The sequence below is a fragment of the Labrus bergylta genome, chromosome 7 (assembly GCF_963930695.1).
Source record: "Labrus bergylta chromosome 7, fLabBer1.1, whole genome shotgun sequence".
Classification (NCBI taxonomy): Eukaryota; Metazoa; Chordata; class Actinopteri; order Labriformes; family Labridae; genus Labrus; species Labrus bergylta.
The window spans coordinates 18304533-18314512 of record NC_089201.1 but is presented as its reverse complement, the minus strand read 5'-3'; positions in this window follow the sequence as shown (position 1 = coordinate 18314512).

The window sequence follows — 9980 nt, the reverse complement described above, 5'->3', positions numbered from 1 at the left end:
ACGAAATAAACGAAGACGATGTTATCCAGATACGTGCCAGTATTGCACACATGGGTGACTAAACAAATTATTGACCAGTTAACAAGCGCAGTTAAAAGTAAACATTATACAATGGATACATTTCCAGTTGTTAAGTGTGAAATAAGTCCAGACTAAGTGAATGACTTTTATTTTTCTTAGAAAAATATCAAACGCTTTTTTAATATTTGTTGCAAGAAATAAATATCCAATATTCTGATAATGAATTTCTTGGTCAAATTGACGATTTAAAAAGTATTACATAGTAATTCTGCATTAAATATATGGGTATGCCCTATCACAGAAATTTATTCTTCATGTTGATATCGTCCCTTGTTGATACATTTGGGCCTAGCTCAAGGGGAATCCTGGTTTTAGTTGTAGTTGACAAGGGCTTTTGAAAGAAAGCATGTGTCTTTCATCCGTGAAGAAGATGCAATGTGTTCAGGAAGTAGTACCAGTATGTCTTCTTCAGTGATCAAAAACCATGGGGAAGCCCTTTGATTTCTCAGAGATGCAGCAGCATTATATAGGCCATGTTTTTCACCACTAGATGGCGAGCTTACACTACTAACTGATGCTAACAGGGTCGTACATTAGTGTCTGCTTCAGGGAGAAATAAGATCAATTTCACTTTCTGACTCACTCCCTTTCACACTGCCGGCAAAAAAAAAAGATAATGTGATACTTTTATTCTCAGAATACAAAACAAAACAAAACCCCATACAGAGACCCAGAGAGAAGGAGACACTGAGACAGACGGGGAAATAACGGTTTAAGTTTTAGGAGAAGGATGTCTGGTTGAGAGGATTCTAAATCTGAATTTCTAGAGTGGATTTGAACTTTTACTTTTAGTGCCAAATAAAAGGAGACATAAATCCAAAGGAGAAATATGTTTTGCTTATTGATTTTACACTTAAGAGAGAACAAAATTGTCCTTGCATTTGCTATGCAATGCAGATATATTCCCACATAACTACATCCAACACTTTTTCCCCCTTAGGTCATTGCCCCCTTTTTTTTAACAAGGTTGGTATTCACAGGTTTATTGGAAAATACTGCCTAACAGCTTAGTTCTTCCCAAATACCTCGCTCCTCCATCTACAAGACTGTAATTTATACCTTCCTTTGAAAAGACTCTGTCCTTTTGTGATGCCAACACTGTAGCCCTGTTTGTTTAGGTGGGGTCACTGCAGTGCTCATGTTGCTGTTCTATTAAACAACTCTCTGTCTGACCTTCACCTTCTCTTTCATCCACACGACTTTCATTAAAGATCTACTGCACTTCATGACACATCTGCAGTCTTTGCCTTCTCCAAATTATGTGTGGCATCAGGTTGTTTTTATTTCTTGTGCAACAAAATCCCTTAAAATAGGTCTTGATAGTCTGTTTCGCTTATCATTTCTTGCGCTTTACCCAAAGAAAGTCAAATAACCATCTTTATCAGTCTCTCAGTAGTGAGGCCCCATAATGAGCACATGTGTCTGAATAATTGTGCTGCTTCAAATTTGGGAAGATGAGGCCCACTGATGCCGGAGGATCAAACCACAGGATTTAAAAAGCCCTGTAATCTATCTACAATTTGAATAGCCTGCAGTCCACCGCCATTGTGTCGGCATTGGAGCTACTCATCATCTCTGGGGACTCAAAAGGAGCATTGAGAAGTGTTCTGTGCATTTGAAAAGAGGGCCTCTCTGTGACTCACCCCTAGCCACTGTTTAGTCACCTCAGATACTCATTACACTATTCCCCAGTTAGACAATAAGGACAGAGGAGGCTGAAAAGTTGAGGTATTAAAGATGAGGAATGATGAATGCAGAAAGATAAAAAAAAAAAAAAAGAAGTATCATTTTGGACACACCACGATGAGTGATTGTTTGCCTCTCTGTTCTGCGGCCATGTGAGTATCAGTGTGAGAAATGTCTTCCTGGCAGGGCATCAAAGTCTAAGGAGGCATCGCTATGGGGACGAGTGAGACTGTATTTCCACACCTCCTGACACTATCTGCTGCAGTCTGCTCTGTGCCACTTCAATAGCTGCTGTGTTGAAATGTGGGCAGCGGCGATGCAGATGGATGAGGGCCTGCACTGATGAGCTAAAGCGGGAGTTTAAACCTGCAGGCAGGGTCCTCTGGGACAAATCAGCATGTGTTTTTCTTTGGCTTTTTACGAGATGATATATGCAAGTGAGGGATTGCAATGCCGGTTTGACACTTTACTGCTCAGGCCTGGACCAAACTGGATTATTTAAGATTTTTGCAGAAATGTATAATCCAAAATAATGACTTCTCCTGACTTTAGTGATCCCTTGACTATTCATGTTTGACAACCAGTGTTCCAGATTTTTATTTCAGTCATTATGATAAGTAGGCTATCTTTGCATTAACAGTCTGAGTGGCTATGTTAGAGTTGGTCAGGGTTTGGGTTTGATCCCCAGCTCCTGCAGCAACATGTTGAAGCGTCCTTGGGCAGGACACTGAACCCAGAATTGCTCCTGAGTGGTATAGCCAGTGGTGTGTTAATGAAGGGGATTAGTTAATTCTGATGTTCACTTTGTGCAGCAGTCTCTGGCATCAGTGTGTGAATGTTGTGCGAATGAGAGAGTGTGACATTTTGTTAGTCTTGTAAAAAATTCCCAGCTCTTTCTGATCCCTGAATGTGATGCCAAAGGGCTGTGACAACATGTAAGTATTATGAGTACACCATAATACAATAAAGCCCCCTGCCTTTGGTGGCTGTTCCTAAAGTTCCCTCACAGGGTTGAGATTTGTTGCTTTCAGTTAAATGTCTTCAAAACAACTGCATTCCCTGGTTCACTTCCATCATGATGATATCCACGGTAGCTCAGTTTCTATGTGTATGTATTTATGTCTTTGGGCTGTTTTTAGGATGTATTGCCTGAATGGACCTCTGTTGCAAACCAAATTGCCTCTCGGGGACAGTAAAGATATTCCAAATCCAAATCCAAAAGACAGTTACTGTGCATTTAGCCAATTCCCCTCAGGATGAATCCAAATTACTTTTTATTAGTTATTGAACTTCTGACATATTGACATGAATCAAATTTTCTGAAAAAAATGTGGCATCTTTGCCTCTCCAGAACATGGCCAATCACACTCTGTCTGTCTGTCTATGTGAAATTCCTGCAAAACTAATACAACTCAATGTGTGAATTACTTTGTGATAGGTTCTAATTACATAATGGTGCATGCTTGTACATGCCTTTAGCTCAGAGCATTCATACTAAGTGAAAAGCAGCATAAAATATACTGCTATACTGATATGGCTCCGGACTTTTGTTCATTTATGTGAAAAATAAAAGTAGCTGACTAAGTCACAGTGACTCAACATCTACTTACTCACCTGTTCTGGAGTTTTGAATATATATCTTGATCCTAAGCAGAAAAGTGTGCTTGTTAGAAACTCCTTTATTGTAATGCTTTTGTTGTTTTGAAGATATTTTCTGATTTGTATGCATGTTGTTAGTTTCCTTTTAAGATTGTTATTATCACCTGTCATCTAAGGACGTGAACTTATAAGTACTATTTTTTTTTTGCTGAAATGTTGAGACCCACATGTTCAAAAAATCCCCTGCTCCATCTCAATCCCCTCTGAACAGCCTTCTGGGACTTTGGTTTGCCACGAAGCCACAGATATGGGCTTTCAACGCCAGTCTGACTGTGATCACACTCCCCTGGAATTCCTCGGTACACCAGCACTCCCAGTCCTGATTACCGGTCCTTTCAAACTGATTATATTTCTGTCTGAGTGATCGTGGAGTTATTCTGATGAGGACGCTTAAACCTAGAGTGGTCATTTTCTTCTCATAAACTTTAAAGCCAAGATAAAATGATTTCATTTAGATTTCATTTTCTCCTACATAAGGTTCTTCTGTTATAATAGAAAACATGATGCTGCAATGCACATTGTTAGAAGTTGTAAAATATTTTTGAAAAACTAAACTTTTCCAGCTCATGCCAAGGCCAGTAAGTCCTTTTGACCTTGGAGAAGATCAGATGCTGGAATGAACATCCAACAAGCCTGTAGGTTTGATTTGAAGATGTGCTCAAATAAAATACCTGGAACACGTATTGAATCAAAGATTTAGGTCCCACTCTCACACACACACACACACACACACACACACACACACACACACACACACACACACTTCAGTGTTGCAGTTGAAGGTTAAAAAATGTCGGCTCACATTTGAGTTGTTGAAAGTAGAAACAGGTCGGTCTGTGATAAATTGCATCTAGCAAGGAAAAGGGAAGCGAGCATGCCAAAGTGAGACATTCAAGTGTAAACACACATTGTGGTGATTCATCGTGAGGGAAAATACAGAAATCACGTTAGGTTTTCAAAGATTTGCCGACTCAAGCCTTTGTTTTGTTGCCCCTAAATCTGCTTGATCTTTAATAATTTAGACATATTGATGTTAATGCAATATTTTTAGCCAGTAAATAAAATCCATGTGTCTTCTTAACACTTAAATGTTACCACAAGAGGACCTCCAGTTGACATGATAGAAAACCAAAGACTGTACTCAGGAAACAGACATAGCCACTATGTCGTCACCTATTGGACTTCAGTTGTGAAGCATTGAGTTTTTCATTTTGACCAACTTGTTTTTTGGAGCTGTACCAAACCCTATTTGGAAAAGGGGATGAATAAGTATAGCTACTAGAGATGTTTCTATAGCGACTAATTTCCATGTTGATTAAATGCTAATTTATAATCTGACTAGTAAATTTGTCTAAAATTAATAAAACACACTAACTACAGACTCTGCCACTGGGCAAAAGCCCTGGACGGCTTTTGAATGCTAAGATAAAAAAAGATGATTTCCTAACTTGGTAATATTAGCTAGCAAACTAATGTTGGTTGAATGCTAACATAAGTCAATTCCTAGCTTACAGTAATGTTAGCTAGGAATTGACAAGCTAGCTAACGCAGTCCCTATGCTAGCAAGGAATTGGTTGACAGCTAAAATAAGTATGGAGTAAATGTCTTGCTTAAGATTATTTAAGGTAGCAAACAGTACAAGAAGTTGGTTGAATGCTAACACTGTTGAGGCGTTACAGTAACTGTTATGACAAAAGAATATTGAGTCTGTTTGTTTTATTTCAAAACATATGGCCCAATCTATGACACAAATTATCTTTACAGATGCAGGACAATTGATAATCAGTGAAATAACTGGAGGTTTTAAGATTGCGAGGTTACACTCTACTAACCTGTAATTATAGCGGTAAAATCAAGACTCCCAGTGTACATAGTGACAGGGAGCGCCTCTTTGTAAAAAGCAGATTTGCACCTTATCCTGCCAATTTTTTTCTTTCCTGGTTAAATAACGGTTAAATAAAATCAAAAAGAAATGCAGGTCTATGACACTTTTGCATGGCCATAGAGTGTTTTCTTCTTCAGCTAATGCGTGCACGCACATTTTCCAGTTTCTTTTAATTTAAAGGGCCTTCTTCTGTTGTTGCTCTAGTTTTTCTTTGATCAATGACAATCTGACGTGTTAATTGACAGTATTTGATTTAATCATTGTAGCGTGCCACAGATATGCCTGAGGAATCATAACAGGGGAAAAGACTTAGGCTACCGTAATAATTTGTTACACGCTGAGAACAGAGATGAGCAGAGCACGTCCATTGGCTTCACCCCAAGGCCTGGGGTTGCTTTGTTCACTGAAAATGCAAATTTTTTCTGTTGCATAATGCTGTCTGAATGTTTGTGTTTTTATGTCTTTGGCTCGTTTATTCAATTAGCAGTGTGTTTGTGTTGTATGTTTTAAACTTTTGTAGTGTGCTCCCAACTGCTGCTTTATGAAATTACATCTCAAGTCAAGTACTAATTGTTATTTTTTAACCTCTTAAATGTGACAAGGCCTGTTAGTAAGTAGCCCCTTTTACACGTTGCAGCTTGTCCTTCAAAGTTCTTCTCTTTCATGTTAGGTTACAGTAATTTGTACACCAGCTATATTGCTGAATAAATCCTCCATGTCAGTGCAGGAACATTGCAGACCCAATAGGGGGGGCCAACAATCAACAATCTGCTGTGGTATAAATGTTACAGCCGAATTGTAAAACCCCAGTGTGTGTTTTTGCAAGTGTGTTGTGTGTGTTCCCTGGGAGGGCTGGCATACTTTTACCATTCAGTACCATCTACCACCCATCATACTGATGTCATATCAGTATCATTTGGGCCGAAACTCATTAACAGTTTAATGAGTGTGGGTTGACTCAGCAGGTCTTGGCTCTTGCTGGGTTCAGCTGCTTTATCAGACGATGTGGGTGTGTGTCTGATTGTGCCTGTATGCCTGTATGTGTGTGTGTGTGTGTGTGTGTGTGTGTGTGTGTGTGTGTGTGTGTGTGTGTGTGTGTGTGTGTGTGTGTGTGTGTGTGTGTGTATTACAGTGATAGTAAGCCATCATCAATTTTAGCAATAACAGAAAACAAAGTCCTTAATGGCACTAATTTGATGTAATTTAAAAGAGATGACAACTTTTCGATACACTGCTTTTTGTGTTTAAGGTTAACCCCTGCTATTCAGTCGCAGGGATGATTTATACAGAAAAAACAGAAATTTAGAGTCACCAGTTAACTTAACGAACATGTCTTTGGAAGGAAGCCAGAGTACCTGCAGAGAACCCAAGTACACATTGGGAGAACATGCGATCTACCACAAATGTCACTGTGAGGTAACAGTGTGAACCACTGCCCCACTGTGCTGCCCATCTCTGAAATCACAAGTTTCAAACCAGCCCTGAAAACAGATCACATTCTCCATTTCCTGTTGAACTCAGTATGTGGATGTATAAGAGAAAAAAATCATCTAAGGTATAAAACTATAAGGTCCTGTTCAATCAAAATTATCCAAAAAACGATGATTTGAACTATGTTGTTGTCATTTGATTGATTTCAATTAGCTTTTTATTGTTGTAGCTGGTTTGAGGCAAAAAAAGTTTTTTTTACTTATTAATGGTTAACAGCCCATATGCAAGCTTTGTTCACTGCTCCTCGCTTAGAATCATTAATAAGATAAGACTGAAAAAGACCTCGGTGTGGAAGAGAAAAAGAGAGTGACAGAACAAGGTTGAATATTTCGTTGACATTTAGAAACCAAGCGACTGTTATCTGACGACTATTAAGTCTTAAGGATTGATTGACAATAATTTGAGCCTACTAGGGTAACAAGTGGAATTCACATGACTGACAGGATATAACTGGGGACCCAAGACTCCCTTTTCCTTTCCACTGGACACTGTTAACAGTCCAAACACAACTTGAGATATGAGAATGCAGTTGGAGTTGATTTCATTGTTAAGCTCTTGGACAATAGCCAAAAGTTTTTGGAAAAACACTTGTTCCACTTCTTTTTCAGTTTCCCCAAGCATGCCCAAACTAAACAGAACAAAAACCCCTCAGACTACAACCACAGACCAGAACCCAAAATCTTGAACCCACCCTATAGATGTTGCATTCATATGCAGATATATATGTTTATAAAGATTATCTACTTTTTGGCAAGACCGTATTCCACTCTCCAAAACTGTAGGGGTGCCAAATCTAAAAAAAATAGTCTAATAAGTCTTTCATGATGTCTCTTTATACAACTTTGAAATATATCTGCCGAGAAAGGGGGTAACAGAAAGTGCAACTGAGCTGCATAATGTGAAACATGTGTACACAACAAATCTAAAGTCAGGATATTTAAACATCTTACACATCAATTTTGACATTCCCTTTTAAATATGAATAGCGTTTTTTCCCACCTTCCAGTTCCAATGAAGCAGGCCATCTGAATGATAACTTCCCCTTAAGGTTAGAAGTAGAGGAATCAAAATGATTGAAGTTAAAACACATATTTGTCAAAGCTGTCCCTAAGGCTAGGACAAAATCAAACAGGCAGAGGAATCCAAATCAAAAGGCAGAGGCCAGGGGGCTAAAGAGCAAATGTTTAGTTGGGCTGTGACTTCAACATGCAGAAAGTGCATGCTAACACGAGTGTGAGTGCTAACATGCCAGTGAGTAATGTGAGCAGTATATGAACTGAGAGTGTGTTTTGGTTCAGCAGTCTCTCTGACATGCATACCATCCTGCTGATTCACTGATGACTGCTGCACAAAAACCCGCATCCCGCTTAACTTTTTCCCTGTGATCCCTTAAACTGCCTCACCTGTGCTTTTCTCTTTGAACATACGTGTGGTCGTGTTTTTAGTGCTGATCACTTACACCAGGAGACAGACACACAAACACTAAACTGACAAAGGTAGAAAACAAGGGGGGGATTTAAATGCTGCTGCTCTTGACTTTAGAGGGGATAAAGAGCAGGAAGTGGAGATGCTGAAATGAGAGTGTTTGTGTGTGTTTCCAGGCAATGATTTGCAGATTACACTAACTTCTTTTTCACAGGGTTTGGTGTAGACCTGTGTGAAGTGTCCTCACATAAATTTGATTTTGCAACATGGATTGAATGTTCCTTATTTGTCTTTTCATATATACTCACATATCTAAGAATAGTTTGGGAGAAAGAAAAATGCATTTAAATCTAGTTGCAATGTTTTTTAAGAATAATAAACACATTTTAAGGTACTTAAGAAACAGATATTTTGTGCCTTTTTTCAATAAGGTAAATATGTAAAGCTCTACTTTGTCTTGAACGCGGCCTTAAACTTGGTATTCGACACTTTTTGTGCATCAATGTTGTTTCTTTAACTTCTGATACGGTCTTGTGTTTAAGAAGGGTTGAAGAGTATACATACAAGAGCCATAAGAGCTTTATTGTGTCAAAACACAACTGTAATCTTTTTATTAGTTCCTTTAGGAATAAAAATGTGGCTTCTTTAATTCATCTGAATGATTTAAAAATAAAACCTGCACTTACATTTATTGTTTTAATGCATTAACACAATTGAAGAAAAAGTTGTAAAACCATAAATCTGAATTAATGACTTGGATAATAAATTGTAAAATGTCATGTCCTATGCGTTGCATTAGGCAAACACAATCTGTAAAATGGTATTAGTCATTTCCTACATTACAATGTTAGAGCATTTTTAGAACAGCTGCAATGTTTCCAAGTAAAAACAAAACTGAAGTTATCAAGGTTTTTGCATTGGTGGCTTTGTTAAATAATGTAAACCGTCTTCTTTCACTTGCATTCCAAGGGCTTTACAGTGTCAAAACAGCATCTTAAAGCCCTGATCAGAGCCGAGCAGTAGCAGTGCAGGCGGGCTGAGAGAAGGATTGAGAGTGAAGGGGGATGAAAGACAAGACAAGTCCGATGTGGCAGGAGAGATGGATGCTCAGAGTGAGACGTAGGGACAGACACGCCTTATGCTCTTGTTAGCAGAGGCTTAACATGGATTTCGCTGAGATAATTTAAGCCTTTGGACAAAGATGCTGCAGCGAGGTGGAAGACAATTACGTCTGATGGACTGAGTTGTCCTGAAAGCCTGGAAAATTCCAACACAGCATTTTTTCTGATGTCTGTGTTGCTTGGCAACTGACTCAGCTTACAATCCCTCCAAATCTAAGACAAAAACTAATGTAGTGTTTGTGACTTTTTAAAATAGTCTCAAAGGAGTACAACTTCTATCAGACTGAAGTTATGAAGGATTTGAAATTGTAAATTCGTTTTAATCTAAAAAAGGATAGTGATGAGAACTTAAGATCACATATTATGTAAAATTCACTTAACTATGTTTTTGAAACACTAATATTTTTCCCTAGTCTATCTGCAAACCCCCTTATTATAAGAGATGTGCTCAAACAGGCCGTTTGGAAAGTTTCCCTTTGTGACATCACAAAGGGCAGTAACTCCTCCCCTATGCTATGACGATGTAGCCAAGTATAATTTACATGACTTTTTTTTTACCACAGCAGCACATCATCAACATCAGTACAGCAGCTTTAAGTAGCAATTCCCGCATCCTAAATATATGAAGCGGT